Here is a 14126-nt window from a genome sequence, read left to right on the forward strand (position 1 = left end):
GTGTTAACTTAAAGTTTTTGGGTATAATTTTTGATAAAAAATTAACTTTCAAAGAACATTGTACATATTTAAGTAAACAACTGGCTGCTAGGCTTAATATTATCAAATATTTGTCGTCTAAGCACTGTTTAATTAACTCTTAAACGCTATTGAATGTAACCAGGGCGCTCATATTATCGAAGATAGACTACGGCCTTCCCATTTATGGTAACTGTGCAAAAAGCAACATAAAACTTATTTACTCTGCTTACCACACGGCTGTTAGCAGAAACATCTGTGCTATGCCTAAATCCCCAACAAAATTTATACTGACGGAAGCCGGCCTCCCCATAATTGAAGAGAGATTCACGACGAATACGAAGAAACTTATACCTAAGCTATTTCTTTGCTACAACAGCGTTTTATATGAAGCAGTGGCAGGCGAGCTTCAAAGAAGTAAGACCCCATGTCGCAAATCGACAATTGCACTGTGCATCGATTACGCCAGAGAGATTGGTATAACTTCCGCTTCACTTCGCCAAAATGTACTGTTTCCCCCATGGTTGATGAAAGAGCCTAATTTTATATTAAACCAAGCGAAATATGGTAAAAATCACACCAATGCTACTGTTTACCAACGTCTTTTTACAGAAGTCACAACTCCTCTACTTCCCGATTGGAGCTTAATTTTCACTGATGGGTCAAAAACTGATACTAACAGCTCGTTTGCAGTTGTCAACTCGAAAGGAGAAACAATCACGGCCGGCATCCTCCCTAGCTAAGCCTCCGTTTATACAGCCGAAGCTGCAGCGATCCTTCATGGTATTACCTTCGCTGAAAACTCTTTATTGAAAGCAGTAATTTGCACGGATAGCAAATCAGTCATTTACTCGATAATGAACACAATGAACAAGACGCATATCATCTCCTGTATCCGGAGCAAATTATTAAAAAATAGCGACCGCATAAAACTTATGTGGGTTTAAGCCCATGCAGGCATAAGAGGGAACAACCTAGCGGACGAACGAGCTAAACTCACTGGGAAAGAACCACTAATAACTTTCGACTATATTTCGAAAAAAGACGTATACAAATTTATACATCAGAGGCACTATAATACACAAATGGTCAATTGGGAATCCTCTTCCCATCATTATATCGTAAATAATCCAAACAGGATAAAACCAAACTACGCACTAAATTGCCGTTGCAACGATATCAAATAATTTGTCCGCATTCGTCTAGGGCACACAATCGCCACACATTCATACGTTTTCAATGGTTCCAGCCCTCCATGCTGCCAACACTGTCACTCACCATCTTTAACGGTGTCTGCCACCTACTCGACGACTGCCCACATTTTGAACAAATCAGGAAAAGTATCTTCCGAAATCAAAGACCATCTACACTGTTAAGAACTACTTCCTCAGAAAATATATCAATAATGTCAGAATTTCTAATTAAATCAGGATTGAAAAAATTGATTTGATGTTTGCTTCTCTAACATAGTTACTATATTTTTACCATAGTCTTAATTAATTAAGTTTTCTAGTCTTCTTTTACATGTAAGACCTTTAAGCTAACTATCTCTTACTTCTGCATCAGCGAGCCGACGGTCCTGGCAGCCAGTGCAGCCAGCCTTTTTTACGTGTAAGAATAATTGTATTATTATTCCACGTCTGTAAAAAAATAAATAAATAAATAAAACCACGTACATACATACATATGTATTGAACCCACACACATCACACCGGTCGCAAATCCTTTTTTATTTTATTGTTTAAAATCAGCTGCACAGGGTACCACTTGAAATTGAAATGATAACTTAAATCACGAATTGTAATTTAGGAAAAACAAAAAAAAACCAAATTTCTTTCAATAAAGCACATCTTACATTCTCAGGAATCAAACCTATTCAAAGAACTCTCAATAGCAAAAACTTTCTGGAGCTCATAATAATTAGCTTGGGGTGAGTGGGGGAATCGAGGATAGTGGAAGTGGTACCTACTGCGTGAGTTCTTTTACTCGATTGCTTTGAGCTTTATAGTTTTTAAGGTGTGATGCAGCATATCAGGATGGTACGGCTAAACACCTTCGGATAAATTTATTGAGTATTTTTGCTCGGTGTCCACGAGTCGCTGTAATTGGAAGGCCTGGATACGATGCACGTAATGTACGCTTTAAGTTTACCCTTGACACGTATTTAAAGTTTCGAATAGCGGAATGTTCTATCTGACAGAGCTTTGGCATTTCAACTTCACGCGTCGACTCGAGCATATAAGCTTCCAAGTAAAGCAAAGCTACTAAAGCCAGTAAAGCAAGTCTGCACTGGGTCAGGGCCTATACGCGAGAGATTTATTGAGATTTATAAGCCAAACACGCACATTTTTCAATAGTACGAGATTCCCCGAGCTCAGCACAAGCCTACGTTAGTTATATAAAAATAAATAATTTGCAAAACATAAGCCCGCGAAGTGACACAAATATTAATAGTTCTTCAAATACTTTAAAGGGACATAAAAAAGCCTCATCGTGCACCTCTTAGCCGACATAAGAGCCGTAGCTATGAGTGAGCTAATGGTCACCAAAAGTCGTGATAATGTTGCATAAGCTGACATTAGACATTAATATACATATGTACATATAATTCTACATGTAATTCCTTAGAATTGGCACATTTTTACGAGATTTAAATGAAATATTTATGCAGAGGAAATATAATTTTCCGATTAGTAATATAACCAAATTTCATTCGAAATCCGAAACGCATCATATCAAACTTTTTTGTTAGATAGTTTTTTGGAAAACATTCGTCGAAACATGCGATGCGTATAGGCATTGCTTCTGATAGTAACGAATAGAAACAATATTTGAATCAATCGTCGCAACAAATTTTGATAATATGTGCACTAAATATGTCAGCCAATGCATTACCGTTAAAGAAGAATTACACTGTGCGACAGTGATATTATACTTTTATGGTGACCTAGTACGACTTGTAGGTATAATAAAACTAAACAAAATGGTATAGGAGAAATTTCCAATACACCCCCAAAATCTCATTTTATGGCCATAAAACCGTTTTTCAGTAGGTTGATGTGAACAATCACTCCTAACTTCGCCAATTTCCATCCGATTTCAAATTTGTTTTTTTAGTTCGAAAGAACAAAAACAAGTCTTTTTGACAGTGTGTTGACAATTTTTCTGAAATGACAACTGACGAGCCTGTAGACGAAAGTATTTGGAATTTTTTTTATTTTTTCTCTATTTTTTCAACTTTGACATAATTTTTACGATATTATCCGATATTGAGGATTTTTTTAGTGCACTACTGTTATAGTAAATTTAATTTTGCATCGAATGAGCTATATATGACTGTAATTGAATTAAAATTAATAGAGTTGTGTGGGTTTTAAGATTTTTTTTTTTTTTTTACTAATTCGCTATGTAGGTATAACTTACGCTAAATTGGAATAAGGGCGTGTTTTGATGCGTTATTATAGATACGTAATAATGGCCGCCGTAGCCGAATGGGTTGGTGCGTGATTACCATTCGGAATTCACCGAGAGGTCGTTAGTTCGAATCTCGGTGAAGGCAAAATTAATAAAAACATTTTTCTAATAGCGGTCGCCCCTCGGCAGGCAATGGCAAACCTCCGAGTGTATTTCTGCCATGAAAAAGCTCCTCATAAAAATATCTGCCGTTCGGAGTCGGCTTGAAACTGTAGGTCCCTCCATTTGTGGAACAACATCAAGACGCACACCACAAATAGGAGGAGGAGCTCGGCCAAACACCTAACAGAAGTGTACGCGCCAATTATTTATTTTATTTTTAATATTTATTGGAGTACACTGTACTGCATACAACAGAACTGGTTAGAACTTACGAAAATATCTGACATATTATCACACTTTTTTGTTTCAATAGAAATATGAAAAACGAATTCGAAATTGGATGGAAATTGGCGAAGTTAGGAGTGATTCTTTACATCAACCTACTGAAAAACGGTTTTATGGCTATAAAATGAGATTTTGGGGGTGTATTGGAAATTTCTCCTATACCATTTTTTTAAATTTTTCTATAGCCACAAGTTGTGCTAGATCTCTATAAAAGTATATTTAATTTTCCTTTTTTTGTCACACAGTGTTATTTGAATGTGTCATGCAAGAATAATTGTGCCGTTTGAAGATTGAAATTCAAGATCGTCTATAATCAAAATTGTGAATCATTTCGTGTGCAAATTCCTACTCAACTCCCTGACAGCTCCGTGGATATGCCCAAATTCAGTTTTTGCATTGGTCAAATATTATTTCGAATACAAACAAAAGTAACAAATCAAAACCTGCAGATTTTATTACAGCTACAACGATTTTGCTTCTAAACACTGACTGATGAGCTTGAAGTTCTCCACACTCTATAAAATATAATTATTTTTGTATAAATAAAAAAGTATTGAATTGAAATATTAAAAAAAATTTTAATCAATAGAAACACAGGTGGTATGAAATGGTCGAATTGTGGCGGAACTCTAGTTTCTATAGGTATAAACTTTCTGGTGATAATGTAAACATTAAATTATATGGATTGTACTATCGATTTAAACATAAATTTCATACATTTTTCTGAATTTTACGTGTGTTTTTTGAAAAACTTTCCTATAGCTCTTAAAAAATCACCCTTTACTTAAAATTTTACTTACTTTTTAGTAGATATTTTTAATGAAAACTGCTCAAAGACAAGTTTCGGAGAAAAATGTATGAAACTTTCTTAACAGAACACGCATTTTTATAATAAGAAGATTCATGGTTAAATTATAGACCAAACTGAATATGTTTGACAGTGAAACAGAACACGAAACGTGCGGCAGCTCTTTAATCCAACTGTTTAAAAAGATAATAGCTAAAAAATCACCCGTTAGGTATTGTAATGACTTCCATTGCGGCTGCAGGAACGAGGAGGAGGTGGAGAGTAGAGCCACTGTCCAGCTCATGTCAGAACGCGAAATTGCTCTCTAAACTTAGCTTAAAATTACTTTGGATGCCTGGAGGACTTAAGGTGACTAAAACAATGCACGCTGGCTTTGCTTGCTGTACTTGGTTTGCTTGGCTTTGAAAATTTGTTTGGCCAAATTGGCGCTTTGAACGCTGTCATAACAATCAGCTGATTCGTAAAAGGGAAAAGGAAAAAGAAATGTTAACTAAAAGCTGTGAAGAAATATTGCGAATTTTTCTTTTAATAGTAAAAATGTACGAGATAAGACGCCTATCAGGCCAACGACGAAAGTTATGGGTGCGCGAATTATATTTAGATCGACAAAAACATGGGCACTTTTAGCTTTGCACAAGCTTGCAAGAGACGAGGAACGAGCTTTTTAATGGTATTTATTAAATTTTCTTCAAACATTTTTGAAGCTAAGCCAAATCAAATTAAATGAAAGACAGGAGTTTGCAATTATTAAGTTAAAAAACCCTGCAAATTGAACATTGAGCTAATTGAAACTATGCGGTGCTTCAAGCGCTTCAATCAGTATTTTTCTATTCATTTTTGAGAGTTATTATTATTATTATTTGATTAGATATGCGATATGATTTCGCCCCATTGGGAAATAGAGTAGAACTTGCGTCAAAACTAGTGGTATTACAACGTGCCTTCAGACTTAAGGCGACCATTCTACACCCTCATGGAAAGTGGTAACCACCATAACCCAACCTAAGTAGGTATTCTACGCTTTCTGGCAAAATTCTAACTAATGATCACGGGAAAGCTGCCGCCATTTTGTAAGGGTTTCCCGGTGCATTTAGATCTAAATCGGGCCCAATGAGGGTGACGATTTGCATGGCTCACACTTTCAAAATTTGAAGCCCTTACTTATTTGAGTATTACTGAGGGTTAGACTAGCCTATTTGACTACTCAAAAATAAGATTCACACACTCGAACATAAGTTTTATGAAAACGAATTTCATTTGTTAATATCAAAATAATTATTCGAAGATAACTGCAAATTTTTGGGAAGAGCTCACTAACTCGGTTCTTTTCCTATTGCGTGATTTTTTCCGCACACATCTATAACGAAATAAAATGGAAGAAATTTCCTAAACCAGCCAGGTAATATGGAAGTGAGTTTGATCTACTGCTATATGTTGCGATAATTAAAGTAAATGTCAAAGTCAAAAAAACGAGCTAATGTTATATTTTGTTTAAGTTTCGAATTTATTGCTTCATTGCCTTTATTTTTAAAACTTTCAAGTACTAATGAGTTTGATTTTTGTGTGTCCGTGTCCATGTAGCTGTTAGCACAGAATAAAACAACAGTGACAACCAATCGTACAAAATCTTATTGTTGGTCTTGTGCCACCACCTTCAATAAATGCGCCTTGGAAAAAACCAAAAAAATAAAAATGCGAATCAGTGTTAATCCTTTCAAAATAATATTTTGTCGTTTGCCGTTTTTAAAGATGAATATTAAAAACTAAATACCATGGTTTAAAAAGTGGTATTTTAGATGTCCCGCTGCATTTACATACACACTTGTGCATGTTTTGGTGCTCACATGCTTAACCGCAAATCACTGTAGTTTTGTTTATTTGTTGTAATCAATACGACAATTTGAGCTAACCAATTTGAAATGACTTATAACAGCAGTGTCAACAAGTCCCAACCAAACCAAACACCCACTCAATTATTGCTGATCACTAATACACCGTCGGTTGCGCCAGAGGAGCGAGTAACAGCGCAGGGATTGGAAAAGAAATGTGAGCGAGAAAATTTCAACACCAAACATACACACACAAATTTGTTCATTAACTTACAATATCATAGGTAGGAATTGTTTCTTGATTTCAGCTTCGTCTGACTTTCGTATGATTAATTCTTTTGTTTTGTATTGTGTAATTTTAAACCAGCACACTGGCGCCGAAGCATGTATCGGGAAACTTCTGTCCACTGACAATATCTTTAGACAAGCAACAAGCGATTGCCCCGAACAGCGTCCAACGCCTCAGGCAATCAATCATTTTAACGTAGACAATCACCTTTATTCATTTATTTACTTTTCACAATCACTTAGCAAATAGTCAACCAACAGTTTGGCGGAATCTAAGTTTCCGAGTATGTATGTATATGTTAGACCATTATTTTAAATCGCAATAAATTTCCTTCTGTTCCGCAGACTTGTTTGCACTAGGAAAGTTCTCTACTGCACTGCACTTGCTACTGATAAGGCGATAACTTAATTTATTTCGCGCTTTTTCAATAACGATTTAAGTCGAATTTCCGGTGTAAATGTGGAATCGGTCTAATCGCGTCAGAGCCAAAGCGACTACTAATGACAATACCGTCGAGCGCCATGGCTGATGCCTTTCTAATTTCTCCGCGGCTAACTCTCGCATTTGGCCGGGAGCAAACAACAATTGTATTTGGGCATGCGCTCTCTGGTATAAGGGTGTCGATAAAGCAGTGTAACCACATTTGAACGGTGCCTCAATGAGTTTATGTTGATTTACTCAAGTATTATACACTCTTATGTGTGTGTATGCGCACACGTACATATATATAAGGAACAATATCAATTTGATTTTCATTATCTACCTCCAGGCTCTATAATTGCTGTCAATTGCAATACGTTATCGTAGATGGAAATTAGTTGTCCTCTCTCATATGCCAAGACACTTCTTTTATTCACTATTGTTTTTTGGGCGTTCACTGCGGATAAGTGATGGAGTTGATAATTATTGCCAATTCAGGATCAACTATACCAAGATTTAGTATGCACAAAAATCAATGGGCTACATAAATTTTTGGATATACTGATATACATTTGCTTATGCGTAGTATTATTTATACGGTAGTTGTCTTTTTTGCTTTCTATAAGACTTTTGTGTTTGTGCTTGCGTTTGTATTAACAAGTGTACAAGGCTATACATTTTAGCCCCCGCTATAAAGTTAAAAGTGGTATGAACAAACTTTCCAATAAGTAATATGCATACGTAAGAAAGTAAGGACACAATATATTGTGCTTGTAAAACTATGCAAGCACTTTCCTTCGCCCTTAAATAAGCGGGTGGGTGAATGGGTGGAAAAAAGAGCTGCCTTATCAGAAGCAACAGAAGCATAGACAATGCAAATGGCTCTGAAAATTTCGACATGATCTGTGTTAACATGAAAATTAAAATAGTTTCGTTCCTAAGTTTACCGATGAGCTAAAGTTTTGTAGCTTCCTTTAATGCTATGCACAAAGGCAAGAACACGACAGTCGGGCGCCATTTTAGTAACGTGACTTCACGAATAACGAGAAGAATACCGCTGAAAGAAGTCAAATAATAGTCGCCCTACAGCCATTCGCCACCACAGCTACAATGCCATATACCAAGTATATGGTCATGCAAAAAAGCGAGTTCTGTAATTTTAATGAAATTGTTCCTCTTTGAGAAACAGCAATGGCGAATAAGATACCACGGTAACCACACCACACCAGTGGCTTTACTTTGATGCCACCAGCTGCACTATCTGCAGCGCTACATAAAAATTATTTTGTACCATAGCTGCATATGCGTAATAAGTCAATCATTAGTCTGTGCCAAAATTATACGAGAATTTTTTTGTATGTATTTATTTAATCTAGAAAATGTAAATAATATAATTACAAATTACTTCAACAGTTCATTTAATAAAAGTAAAAATTAGGTTTTGATAAAGAAACATCGATAGCAGGAGAATTTGAGGGCATATTAAATTCTTTCAAGTTTTTCAGAATTGGAGAATTAGAACCTTAATTTTTTTAGTACAAAAATGTCTTGAATTCGAAAGCTTCTAATATGACTACACCAATATAACCAACGCTCAATAAAATTGTAGCAATAAGTCGCGAGCCGATCAGGGTTAAGTGAAGTGTTTGAACTTATTAATCCGCGCGAACTCATAGATCGTCTCATATTTCAAAAACTACGTCGTTAATGCCACGAAAATTCGAAGCAGCTTAAGTCTTAAGGAAAAATGGCTAAGGAAGGAGGAAATAATGGGTTACGAACAAGAATGTGTGTATGTACATAAGTACATTTATACATACACACATTATTTTAAATATTGTATTATGGCAACCATGTCTCTACTCTATTAGAAATATATATATATATATATATACACCTCGGGTGTTTGGCCGAGCTCCTCCTCCTATTTGTGGTGTGCGTCTTGATGTTGTTCCACAAATGGAGGGACCTACAGCTTCGGCCGACTCCGAACGGCAAATATTTTTATGAGGAGCTTTTTCATGGCAGAAATACACTCGGAGGTTTGCCATTGCCTGCCGAGGGGCGACCGCTATTAGAAAAATGTTTTTATTAATTTTGGTTTCACCGAGATTCGAACCTACGTTTTCTCTGTGAATTCGGAATAGTAGTCACGCACCAACTCATTCGGCTACGGCGTCCGCTATTAGAAATACTCCCCACTATTTTACCGTTACTTCTGGAAGGTTTATTTTTTGCAAGCGATTTTTTTAAGTGAGCTGTAGAGTAAATATAAACTCCCCATAGTATTCTCGTTCGGAAAGAAAATTAGACATTAGTGATTGGCATATTTTAAAAGTTTACCCCGCAAACCAGGAAGTGGGCATGAATAACATTTTTTAAACCTCAACAAGAAAAGATTTAGTGATCGAACCATGTAGAGAGTGCTGAATAACCTGGAAATATAGTTAGTTTGAATATATTTTGAGACTACTAGTTTTGATGAACGAATATTAAAACAGAGGAATCCCATATTTGTCAGGCCTCTCTATATACCTAAACTTATACTTGAGCATATTTGACAGTAAGTCTATGAGGTGTTGCTAATGCTTCTTACCTCTTGTTGATTGGAGCGATAATTGCTTTAGTGATAATAGCTTAAATATAAAATTAACAAAAGTCCGTCTAACATACATACGTTCTAAATTAACTAGATTTTAATTTAGTATGTATGTTGGACAGAGTTGATACCTGATAAAATGTTGTTAAGATAATTTGATACCATTGTGTATTGGGAATATTATAGAATACTAGCTTATATGGGTTTCACCCCACATTTCTATCAAAAAGTATGCAATGTAAATAAAACAACTTTAACTTTTTTAAGTCAGTTTAAGTATTATTTAAAACGATCGGATATATGACATTTTTTGTTATATTATTTTGAGTATAAATAAAAAGGTTTTTCGGTGCGCCAACTCTGGAGCAGGCTACATATAATCGGCCATGGGTAAAACATGAGTTGGTTAGATTGACTCCTGCTACAGCTAATGATTGTCCCAGAGCTTCATTTATGGACATTGCGAAAGCCAGTCTAATAAGAAATTGGAGGCGTTTAAAATTGAAAGGTATATCCGTTGGTATCATTGGAATTCTTGGTATGAAAACTTTGTGGTTTTCAAAATTTCCTGATAAAACCATAGCTTCTATAACATTCGGTAAAAGTTTCGTGATGATTAGCCTTGCGCCATTGCATAAACGTGGAGGATCCAAATTACGCAGCATAATTATCATGGCCCCCTTTTTAAGCATCAGTCGATGAGGAGGAATTCCTGATGGGTCCAAGGAGTTAAGAAACTCAACGGGATAATGAACTGCCTGGGATTCTTCGACGACTGTGTCAATGGAATGATAAGTTGTGACAGTTCCTGGTAGTATTTCTTGAAATTTGGAATTAATGACATTTACATCGTCATTCTTAGGTGCCAAAATGGCCCTTTCTCGAAGCCATCTATAGTTTGTGTGATTGGCTGAAATATTTGGAAATACACTTTCTATCAAAGCAACGACTGATAACATAAGTTGACAAAAACCTGGAGGAAAAGAAATTAAATTTGGTGGTAAAGAAATGGGTATTATTCCATTGCCTAATGTAAGTAATTGTTCAGAAAAAACTTCTTCTGAAGCATTTCCTCCCAAATGTGCTCTCATATTTGTAGAAAGAGTCAATTTTTCAAGACTACGTTCAGTCCCATAGGTATGACGATTTTAAGCAGGCAGTCACTTCATCTGCGGCGGTTCCTTTCGGAATAACTGGAAGAATTTGAATTTGCCCTGCCAGTAAGAGTAAGGCACCACCCATGGGTTGATCATTACCTCTCAAGTCTCTCAGAGATCTATAGCTTCTAGCGACTTTTTATGGGCCATTGTGCACTCATCCGACACGATTAGCTTACATGTCTTTAGAACCCTACCTTGACCTGAGTTTTTGCTTATATTGCACATCGGTGTGTCAGATATTTGCATAGACAGTGGTAACTTAAAAGCTGAGTGAGCTGTTCGTCCGCCACACAAAAGGGTAGCCGCTATTCCTGAAGAAGCAACTGCCACAGCGATTTCTTTCTTTTCTCTTACATCAGCCAATATCAAATTAAGCAGAAATGTTTGGCCGGTTCCTCCAGGCGCATCCAAAAAAATCAATCCTCCCTTATTTTCAATAATCATTCCTTGAATAGTTTCCTATGCGACTTTTTGATCCGTAACCAATAGAGGTTTGCTTTTGCTTATAAAAGTATGAAGAGCCTCGATATCGTAATTCATTTTCCGGGAGATATCTTTGTCGGCCAAATCGATTCTGTCTCGAACGGGAGAAGGTAATCCCAAATGCTCCAAGGATTTGCTATTAATTGAAATACATATATTTTCTATGTCGATTAGCGCTTTGTTGTAAATTTGCAAAGAGCAGTTCAGGTTTGTATTATCGTTTGCAGCTCGTGCTGCTCTCATGTAGTCTTCACTAAGGTTATCTTTGTGATTTTCCCATAGTGCTTTTGGATCTGATGGCGAGCAGGTTGTCAATATTATTGCCAATAAGCTGCGAAGGAAGGCATGACAGCCCAGCTTCAGATAATGTAATTTCCCAGTGATTATCGTTTTCCAGTAGACCTAAATGTTGGCAAGCAATTTTTGGTATTCTACCATAAATGCGTCCAGTGATATGCAGTATGAAAAATCCCATTTGTATAGGAGGTGTCACGCCCCATTTCTAGCTATCACCAGTTTTCATGCAGGTGTTAGGTATTAACCTTATACAATCTCTTACCAAATTTCAGTTGTCTAGCCCAAATAGTTCCGGAGATATGGACAATGAAAAATTGCATTTATATGGGAGGTGCCATGCCCCTATTTTCGTTTTTCTCAGTTTTCTTGGAGGTGTTAGGGATTAACCTCATATAACCCCTTCCCAAATTTCATTGGTCTAGCCTAAATACTTCCAGAGATATGGACTATAAAAAATTCCATTTGTATGGGAGGTGACACGCCCCCTTTTTCGTTATACGCAGTTTTTCTGGATGTGGTAAGGATTAATGTCATATAACCCCTTATCAAATTTCAGTAGTGTAACGTAAATACTTCCAGAAATACGGACTGTTAAAAATTCCATTTGTATGGGAGGTGCCACGCCCCCTTTTTCGTTATACGCAGTTTTTCTGGATGTGGTAAGGATTAATGTCACATAACCCCTTATCAAATTTCAGTAGTCTAACGTAAATACTTCCATAAATACGGACTGTTAAAAATTCCATTTGTATGGGAGGTGCCACGCCCCCCATATATATCAAAATATTTTTTAGCCTATGACCATCCCGGTAAGGTATCCAGTTCGTGCTTCAAATTTGGTTACGATCGGTTTATGCGTTTAGGACACAAGTCGATCTATAGATACATACATAATTTGAATTTTATATATATAGAAGATACTACTGTTATAAAGGTATTTAAAAATAATATAAAAGAAAAACATTCTATCTTGGATAAATAGTTTTTTAGATGAATTAAAAAAAACAAAAAAGAAAAATAAAGGGTGTTTTTTTAGAGGTTAGGTTTTCAAGTTGGCACTAGTTTTTCGTAGATGGTCTTTTTGACAGCTGTCACTTGATTTATGCTCAGTTTGGTTTGCCATTTCATAATGAATAGACTTATACCTGAACAACGTTTGCAAATCGTGCAAATTTGGGCTCAAAACGAGATGGCCACCGATCCCGATTTTCACAAGAAAATTTTGTTCAGCGATGAAGCTCACTTTTGGTTGAATGGGTATGTCAATAAGCAAAATTGTCGCATTTGGAGTGAACATAATCCACAAGCCATTGCTGAGACGCCGTTACATCCTCAAAAAGTCACTGTTTGGTGTGCTCTATGGGCAGAGGGAATCATTGGTCCATATTTCTTTAAAAATGAAGCCGGCCATAATGTTACAGTCAATAGAGCCATGATTAATGACTTTTTCGTGCCTTTCGGACGACCTTTGGTTCCAACAAGACGGCGCTACATGCCATACAGCCAACGCAACAATCGATTTATTGAAGGAAACTTTTGGTGAGCGCATTATCTCGCGCCGTGGACCTGTGGCGTGGCCTCCAAGATCGTGCGATATAACACCGCTGGACTATTTCTTGTGGGGCTTTGTGAAGTCGCTTGTCTACGCAGATAAGCCCGAGACGATTGACACCTTGGAAGAGAATATTCGGCGCGTTATTGCTGACATACGGCCCCCAATTGCTGCAAAAAGTGGTCGAAAATTGGGCCTCCCGGCTGGAATTTATTCGAGCCAGCCGCGGCGGCCACTTGCCCGAAATCATTTTTAAAACATAATGGCAAACCCTTATCTTTATAATAAAGCTAAATTCTTGGCCATAACATTAAATTATATACGTTTTATTTTATCTTGAAAACCTAACCTCTAAAAAAAACTCCCTTTATAATTCAACATTTTTTACTGCCATTATTAAGGTAAAAAAATCGGGTTAGTGTTTAATGTACTTGACTTTGATTTGAAAAATTCGGGTTCCTTTTCATTTAAAGCAAAATTGTTCAGATTGTACACAAATACATGTTTGAAATTTAATAAAAAGTAGGGGTTGGTTGGTTAAAGAGAGGATTCATCTAGAATCCAACTAGCGCATTAAGCACCTCGCTACCAACTTGTACAGCATGACTACCATATATCTAGTCTGCGGGGCTTAAGAACCTTATTAGGTTGTTGACGTCTAAGCCAGACAGTTGTTCAAGAGCTTCGACTAGTTGTTTGCTAAGGGAAAATGGAAAAGTGTTAGTTTCCAGGCGTCACGTCGTTTCATATTTGTGGGAGTATTGAAAATAATATATTAGTTTTTTTTTCTTATTTAAGTATTTGCCTTGC

At 36.5% G+C, this 14126-nt stretch overlaps 1 protein-coding gene across 2 annotated transcripts in view; it reads right to left on the reverse strand.

Moving 5' to 3' along the window:
• Positions 1–7342, reverse strand: part of LOC128860780 (tyramine/octopamine receptor) — a 66058-nt gene extending 58716 nt beyond the window's left edge. For both annotated transcript variants that reach the window (XM_054098519.1, XM_054098518.1), the window contains exon 1: positions 6791–7342. The gene's annotated coding sequence lies outside the window, so the exon portion shown is untranslated. The remainder of the gene's footprint in view (positions 1–6790) is intronic.
• Between the last annotated feature and the right edge of the window lie 6784 nt (positions 7343–14126).

Source organism: Anastrepha ludens, chromosome 4 (genome assembly GCF_028408465.1).
Source record: "Anastrepha ludens isolate Willacy chromosome 4, idAnaLude1.1, whole genome shotgun sequence".
NCBI lineage: Eukaryota > Metazoa > Arthropoda > Insecta > Diptera > Tephritidae > Anastrepha > Anastrepha ludens.